We start from the raw sequence: 7,973 nt of genomic DNA on the forward strand, positions 1-7,973 counted from the left end.
CATTCCCTGATAATTATTACTAGTATTATTTCAGCATTTTGAGTATATAATGAGAAATTTAAAATTTGAAGGAAATCGATATTAAGCCTTTAATAGCCATACTTGAAAACACCATTTGAAAACCTTGTACAGCTTTATGCACTTTTATTAGGCGGCGGTGGCGGTGCCATATTTAGTGTTAGGTTTGGATTTTTCTTTATTTTCCACCAGGTAGCACCTCCGCCTAATGCATACAGCTTTTTGGAGGCTCACCGATGCTATTTACAAAACTTCTTGCAACATCTGCACAGTTTAATGCAATCTTGTCCAATTTTACTCAAATTCTAAGCCATAAAAAATGTTTGTCTCTCAAACCCATACCATAAGCATGTACAATAGGCTTTTTTTTAAGTTATCAGAAAAACAAAGAAAAAAATGGCCACATACCACTAAAATCAAGGAAAACAGTAAAAGAAATTATGAAGTGGAACGGAGTTCCCCAAATTGCTATTGCCCATGGTCTTGGCAGAAACATTATTTGTTGCAATTTTCTCATTTACCTTTAGTTTATAGATGTTCATTCTCTATAAAGTTTAATAATTGACTGAAGAAGCATACAAATAATTGGTGGGTGGTTTTTAAATGTCAAAAGGAAATGCATGGAAATTGAAGTGGAAAGCATTACAAAATATCCATGAAAAACTAAGGCCTCAAGGTTGCAGTGATGTGCGGTATGAAGGACTTAGGCAATGTTAGAAAACCCAAGAAAGAAATTGAAAAAACACAAAAATCAACCTTGATTTAAGAAATTGAAAGAACACAAAAAATCAACATTGATTTATATTAGTCATTTTCAGATCTGTTGCAGACCTGCCAATCTACCGAAGTCAGAATGAGGGACATTGAGGTCAAAACCTTTCACATGTACACAAACCAGGTACCGCCATATTCAAAGACTTGAGGTGTGCAATACTTTCAGAATTCAGGGAAGGTTTTGCAGGTCTAAATTTATCGCAATTGACTAAAGAGAATGCTATAGCAAAATTTTAAATTGAAATTTGCATCATTTCTGCTGTTCTTCTTACATTTAAATTTGCCATCACTGAAATTGTCAGAAAACAGGACTGTCACTCTATTTCACTTTGGAAAACCCCAAATGAGGGACAGTCCCTCAAAAAAGTGTTGTCTTTATTGAACATTCTGTGTGCTCTCATTCAAAATACATGGTGTCTCATGGAAAAATAAAATGCAACTAGGTATTGCAAAAAATAAGAAAAAGAAGACTCACAAAATTAAAACAGTAGTTGCCATTATTCAGTGTTTAGTTTAGTTTAGTTTAATACCTTTATTGCACAAAATGTCAAAATGCGGCATGGTGCAAAAGGGCAACCCAGCACAAGCATGCAGGCCCACTGGATGGGGTCACTTATACACACACCAAAATAAAAGAACTAAAATTACACAGTACATAATTATAAACACAATTAAAAAACACGATAAAATACATTAAAAATACAATATAATACTAAAATTGAGTTGCCAAATATAGGGTAAAGACATCGCATAATTCAATAAGCATTCGTGAAATTGCACAAAGTAGGTAAACTGATAAGTTCACAATTTGCAAATGTTCCCCCGTACAAATTCAAGAACACCTCGGCTTAAAGATCCCCACTCCAATGACGCTTCACACCCCACCGTAGCACCATATCAAATTGACTGATCAACTCTCACACTCCTTGTGTACAGTGGCTAAACCTTACCATCTTTCCTTTTTTTTATCTTTCATGTGTTACTCCGCAAAAGGCTTCAAAAATGTTGTCTCATTTAAAGCCATGTCTAGGGTCCGGCCTACTTTTGGGGTCGGTCGGGTTACACCAATCAAACCATTTGGAATAAGGGAGGGCAGTTACAACATGGTCTTTCGCAAAATAGGCCAGAACAGCTCTACTCCATGAACCTGTTCCATCTCACTTAAAGGAACTTATTTTTAGTCTTTGAATGATCAAAATATTTTGGACACAATTGATATGCATATGTACTGAATAAAACACACTATAAATGCTTTTTAAAACAGCAAAACTGAAGAAACAATTGATGAGTGATTTTGGAATTAAATCTAATACTGGAACTTACTTTTTGCCAACGGGTCAGTTGGCAAAAAGTAAGTGGAACCAGTATTAGATTTAATTCCAAAACTATGTTTGAAACTACTGGATGACTAAGAACATTCACTCAATTGATGGTGATTGATTAAATCATTTATTTATTGACAAATCATGGCCCACAGACCCAGTTTATGGAAATATTTGCAATTACCAAAAATACACAAAAAAATCTTGTTCAATTTTGACACAAAAATAATGCACTATACAACAAGACTATACAATACACACCGCAAAAGAATCAATGTATCAGTTATGTTCACCCCTGTATATCCTAAACAAAGAAAAGTACGTCAAAATTTAAAACAAGCAGTACCTTTTAGCTCTGATTCAAGAACTCATTTGTTGAAATTGGCTGAGAACTAAAAAAACTGTGATCTAAAACATGAGAAGGAACTAAATCAAAAGTTGCACTTTCATGCTCTAATCAATGGAAGCAATTTTTTTGAACAATTTCAATGAAATATGCAGCTATTGGCTGCTGGTTCTAATCATGACATGTCTTTATTTAAGACATACAGGGGGGCAAATAACTGGTACCTTAATTGTTCTGTGGTCTGTAAATAAAGGATGAGGCAATATTAGAATTAGATGATTGAATTTAAAAATAATTATTGTATTTGTGTATGAACAAAATATCCAATGATGTAATTTGGCGCTTCCACCGCTGCAGAGAGAGTTTACTGTAAAACTTCGCCAGTGATGAGTGATTGCAATTTTTCTTTTTTTCATTGTACTGTCATTAGTCTATCATTTCAGTTCATTGCCACAAAAAATTAATGGTTCATCACAAGCAACTACAATATATGCAGAAAACATTTTGAGAGAGAAATGGGACTCAATAATGCATGTGGACTAAGTGGCTGATATGCCGACCAGTGGCACAGCACTGCTCATATTGGAAAATGACCCATATCAATGAATCAATCCTAACACCAAACACCAAACTGCATGCAGGTGCAATTAAACAATATTTATACACGCTGCATATTTTTCTAGTGGCTTTTTATAGTTCTATAGTGTATGAAATCTAATCAGAAAAGAATGATGTAGCTTTAATTTGCTGATTGGATTGAAGCCACTCATCAAACTAGACTGCGCCAAAAAAGTATCCTTACACTTACACTTGGAAAAAATGTTCATAATTTCAAAACTGAACCATATTGGGGTAAATTTTGGTTTTTTTATAGATGCACTATTAGATACTATTATAAATCCTGCAAGTTATGACACCACATAGAATCCAATGTGACCCCAAGGAATTAAGTTACAGACAATTGAATAGACGATGGTCCAGTTTTAAAAGTGACAAACTGGCCTATACAATGCACAAAAAGATTCCAACAAGCGCAACAAAGAGACAATACAGTTTCTTCAATGAAGCTTTATTTTACTTTTCATAACTTTCATTTTATTTGTCAGTTCTTTTGTTCCAGTTTTGTTTTGTTCATTTTGTTATAAATTAAAGGCATGCATAGATTAGCCATTCACCACTCTCAAACCAGATGTCTAGTCCATCGAGTTTTGAATAGGCCAGTTTGTCACTTTAAAACTGGACCTTCGTCTAATCAAATGCTTGTAACTATGCTTCTTGAGGTCACATTGGATTCAATGGGGTGTCATAATGTGCCGGATAAAGTGCATCTATTAAACAAATAAATTTACCCAAATATGGTTTAGTTTTAAAATTAGGATTTTCTCCCAAGTTTTTGTTTATTGCAGGTGGAAGGGTATTTTTTCCACTTACAAATATTCCAATATTCATTTACAAGTAACATTGCACATATGATCCAGCAGTTTGTTTCCAATAAGAATACCAAATTGCACTTTTCATTAACTATTACATTTAAGAAAATCCAAATTCAAATTATCAAAATGTTGCTGCTATTGTACAGTGGTCTGTTTGCCTTTTCACACAGTGACTATACAGCTGTCAAGTGTCCAAGATGTTTATATCCTAATATTTTGTTAAATTCATCATTTTAACTAACACTTTTATATCAAATGAGTACCTATCAGTTCTCTCACAAAAATAATGAAAAAAATTCAGCGATATGAAAAAGAAAATGTACCATTTTGTACAGGCTGTAATTGTGCAGTTATGATCAAGTTTGAATGAATGTCATGTGAGACAATATTTTTAGGTGGCAATTTTACCAGGTTACCTTAATGACATATGAATTTATCATGCAACCTTGAACAACACAACATTTTTTGTCTGATACCAGAAGTTTCACCACTTTCAGTTATACTTTTCAACGACCTGCATTTGTGTCCGCGTATTTAAAAGTTATTATCTGTGATTGGATCGCACTTGCTGCGTATATTAATGAGGTTATGAATAAGTGTTATATTACTTTTGGAATTTTTCAAATTCTTTGTGTTCAATGCGTACATGCCTGCATTTGTGATGCTTTATACATCAGGGAGTAACAGAATATTCTGTGTGTGGCCTGAACCAAAAATCTGTAGTGCAAATCTGTCTTTTTATCTAGTGTTGATTCTAGATTCTTGTCCAAGTATTTTTAATGGCATTATACGTACCATATGTGATGCGATCAAGCAAAATCAGTCGGAACTCAGAAATATTAAATTTTCAGTTTCTTATAGAATATTAAAAGCCATTTACAAAGCTGCATTTTGCAGAAAACCCCATTAAAATAGAAGAACCAGTTCTAAGGATATGATCAATTAAAGAGTTTCCAAAACAACAGGAAACAAAAAATATTTCCTTTGTTTGGCTATATCTCAAAATCAATATTTACGAGATTCCGACTGATTTTGCTTAATCACATCACATATGCCTACTGCGGATACAGTTGCATTATTTTCCACTGACATTAGGCCGTATAAAATTAATGTTTTGGTTCTCGTCCCCTCCCTCCTCAATTTCTGGGATTTGTCAGATTTTTTTTTTTTTTTAATAGATTTTTCAATTATTTTAGACTTTGGAATGATTTATGAATTTTTCATACATATAAATAAGTTTATTAGAGAACAAGGACCACTTCCAAGTCTTTTTGTGGTACTCTAGGGGTTTATACACGCCTCAGAATCTCACATTTGAAAAAAAAAAAAGTGCCTCATCGTTCCCTCGAGCACTGTTGGAAAAGACCGAAAACTACAGACAATGCTGATTTTACACTGAAAAAAAAAAAAAAAAACACCTCCCTCCCTCATCAATTCATGAAAATCCTCTGGACGAGAACCAAAATATTAATTTTATACGGCCTTATATATATAGAACATCATTCACAAACTCTATACTTCTCAGACCTAACAATTAAAAGGGAGTATACACCTGAATGATGTTGTATTCATATTTGCATCTACTGACATTGTTCGATGCTAGCCTTTCGAATATGCTTCTTACAAATAAGAGTGTAAATAAATGCGCTACAATCAAGGAAATTAATGTTGGCACACTCTGGCAAACTAAATATAAATCACCACCCTCTCCCCCAGTTCAATGTTGATGAAAGCACTTTTTCCATTTGGGCTCTCCAGTCTCCCCAACATTGATTGAGGGGGAAGGGGAAAGGAGAAGGTATGTACTTCTCATCAAACATAGTTATACTAATTTCAATGAACTATAAGAGCGGCAATGAAGAGTTCCAACATATTGTCAAGGTGTGTCAACTATTAATTTTGTTGATTGTAGGTGTGACGCATGCAACAAGGCTAACTTCAATAGATGCTAGTATGAACTTTCATTTGATATTCCAAATACCATTCTGAACCAAGCACGTGCACCTCAAAGCAAGTCTAAAGGTCCCTTAAACATACTATATATTTTCTTGTGTAATCAAGACTTACATGAGGGCAAATTGGGTTTTCTTCAACATAATTAACTAATTGTTGTGTTGATTTTTCAATACTTATTCTCCAAAACCCACACTTAAATAATATGTACATAAATGTTTGAAGTAATACTGAAGTAGGTCAAAATTGCTGGGTTTCTATTGTTTAAAAACCACCCAATTAAAGATCACATAACAATCTTTGTCAATAACTCTCAATATATGTTGTCATGGATGATGGAATCTGGTGTACTTCCCTTTATTTGAATATGGCACATTTATGCATACATGTAAAATATATACAAATGATTTCTGTAACAGTTGCAAAACTATAAGTAGTTGATTGTTTTTAATCGGCACATTTACAATGTTGGATACCTGGCCCTCTCCACACAAAGGTGGGTAACCATGCGAAATTCCTCGATTTTTAACAGACCCTTTCCACTGTTTTTTCATAACCCCCCCCCCAAATTGAGGACAAAATTGGGCTAAAAAGTACCACAACTCGGGAATCTATGATCAATCCTTCAGTCATAGAACAACCATGCACAGTAAGCAACATGATTTTGTTTAAAAAGGGCACCACAATACAAGGCCTTGAAGGATTCAGGCTACGTGTATATTGAATCTACGATTAGGGATCGCCCTTGCCATCAAAGTTTGTTTCTGAAATACCACAGATTTCTTTCCAGGATTTGTTTATCTGATATGCAACAATGTAGATTAACAATATAATTGGGAAAATACGTAAAAATCAGATAAACTGAAAATTCATGAAGTTAACAAGACACGTCTTCTTGTAAACTTTGAATGAGCATACGGTATGATAAATTATTAAACCTCATATACATATTTATAGGAGAATGACACCAATTCATTGGCCAATCGCTACTTGACGCAACCCAGGGGCGTAGCCAGCTTTTTTGGTCAGGGGGAAAAATATAATTTCGGAGGCACAGACGAAAAGAATTACATTTGCATCATACAATACATAGAGACTGTATGTCTTCAAGCTTCCCAAAGAAGGCTTTATTGTGATGATGCTCGTGCGTAGTGCAAAAAGAAATTGGTATTTTACACTATTTTTGCCCATTATCAGGACAGAAATGGCTTATCTTTGCAACATGCGTGCATAGCGTGCAAAAATGTTATATTTTACAATATTTTGGCCCATGATTGGGCTGATCTTTGGTAGAAAATGGGCTCCTTGCCCGTTTTCTTTTCCTTTGTCCTCCTGATTTTCTCTTTCATTTTTGTCACACTGCCCCCCCGCTGGCTGAAGCTTCCCAAGTCGATTGACCTATCCCCAGTAAGACCTATCTAACTGGACTATAGTTTTCCCACCTATTCACGCTATCATCATCTTTAGTTTAGAGACTCCCTTTCGTGAGCGTCGGACTTGGTATTTTTTATCATGTTTCTCAGTTTGATAAAACAGGAATTAAAAACTTATTCTTAGTCAGTGGGAGTGGTCTAGTTCGTAGACACATTTCTGATTGGACAATCGCATGATTTCGGTGCCGCCTATCAGGCCGTAGACGACCCCACGCCATCATGCGTCTTGATAATGCGTACACGCCTGTAGAGGTGTGAGTATGTATCGCGCTAGATGCGTAGACTAGTGCGGAATACGCGAACGCCGTTAACAGAATACGTGAAGTTGTAAACAAGTTTCGCTTCATTTTATAATGAGGGAGTTTTATGACGGTAACTTAGTTTTTGCTTTAAAAAATTGTTTACAGTTATTAAAATAATATTTAACTGACTACGAATGAGAATAAACGATAGGAATTTTTATTTGGCCTATCCCCTACCTATGATAGACGACAGGCAGATCCAATATTTTTATCGTATTGGACCTGCCTGTCGTTTATCACTCTGTAAAAAAAAAAAAAAAAAAAAATTCCTATCGTTTATTCTCTAATTAGTTATAACAACAACAAAAAATGGCAGCAACCACGAAACATGAAAAATAAGTGCTTTGCAGTCCGAAGCAGATTTTGCACTTGAACTAGAATGCTTGATTTCA

The sequence above is a fragment of the Amphiura filiformis genome, chromosome 17, assembly GCF_039555335.1.
Source record: "Amphiura filiformis chromosome 17, Afil_fr2py, whole genome shotgun sequence".
Lineage (NCBI taxonomy): Eukaryota > Metazoa > Echinodermata > Ophiuroidea > Amphilepidida > Amphiuridae > Amphiura > Amphiura filiformis.